Below are 1,339 nucleotides of genomic sequence, written 5' to 3'. Positions count from 1 at the left end.
AGCTGGCTGGGGAATTCTGGGAGTTGGAGTCCACCCGTCTCAAAGCCCAAAAGGCCAACCTACCTAACGTTAAGTTGGCTACACCAGTGTTTCTCAACCTTGGCAACTTGAAGATGTCCGGACTTCAACTCCAAGAATTCCCCAGCCAGCGAATGCTGGCTGGGGAATTCTGGGAGTTGAAGTCCGGACATCTTCAAGTTGCCAAGGTTGAGAAACACTGGGCTACACCAATTTGAAGACCGCAAACCTCAAAGCGTCCGATGTCGAGAGACGCTGCTTTGAGGCCTCTCGGTCACCGGCAAGAATTCGGGAACAGCCATGAGAAGCCATCCCTGTTGTTTGCCTGTTCACACATGCACAGCATCCCTCGACCCTCACACCGAAAGACAGGGAGCCCTGCCTGGACCAGGTCTGGAGTCTCTGCAGTGGGAACCAACCACGACTCTCTCCGTTCCGGGAAGTTCCACGAGTTTCTTGCTTTTTTTCCCCCTTCCAGCTGCGGCGGGGAATGCCAGCAAATCCACGTTTTCCCGGCTTTGTGGGGGCCAGGGTAAATCTAGCATCGTTACAGAGTTGGGAGGGGATGTCAGCCTCTGCTTTGCTGTCGCTTCGGCTGCCATGAAACGGGGAGGGAGGGCATGGTATTTGGGAGGGGTTACTCATTGTGCTGGAGGAAGGTTCTGGAGTTCACCGGTTGATCGGACTACGCATGCGTGGGAGTTTCCCGCCAGGACTAACGGCACCGACATTCCATCTTCGTGATGCCTTTTGAAGTTATCTCGCACCTGACACTTGGGAGAATTATGATTGGACTGTAACTGGGATGCCAAGGGGAGGGGAATGGGCTATTCTATATATCCATCGCTTTCGCGCCTAAATAATCAGACTTCGCTGCGCTATGCCTTCAATCATTTATAATTAGTAAAAGTACACTTGATTTCTACCCATGGAGTCTCGTGCTCTTCTTTCCTAATTATCTAATGGAGAGGTTCTGACAGGGACCTTGGAGGTCCTCTAGTCCAACCCACTGCTTAGGCAGGGACCCCTATGCCAGCGTTGGCAAACCTTTTCGGCACTAAGTGCAGGAACAAGAGCGCACACACACATGCACAGCAGCACTGGAAACTGGAAGAGCAGTTCCACGATGTCCAAGCGCATGCTGGGAAGGTGACCTTCCAGTTTCTGGCGCGCAGGCGGGTGTGAAGACCAGCTGCTGACATGCATGTGGATGCCGGAAACTGGAAGAGCAACGGGCGGTGGCTCTGCAGGCCACTTCTGACACGCGTGCCTCAGTAGGTTTGTCATCCCGGCCCTACACCCCTTCAGACAAACGCATGTC

This window comes from Thamnophis sirtalis, unplaced genomic scaffold, assembly GCF_051295495.1.
Source record: "Thamnophis sirtalis isolate CommonGarterSnake01/CBP01778 unplaced genomic scaffold, rThaSir2_p1.2 scaffold_4, whole genome shotgun sequence".
Classification (NCBI taxonomy): domain Eukaryota; kingdom Metazoa; phylum Chordata; class Lepidosauria; order Squamata; family Natricidae; genus Thamnophis; species Thamnophis sirtalis.
This window is presented reverse-complemented; position numbering follows the sequence as displayed.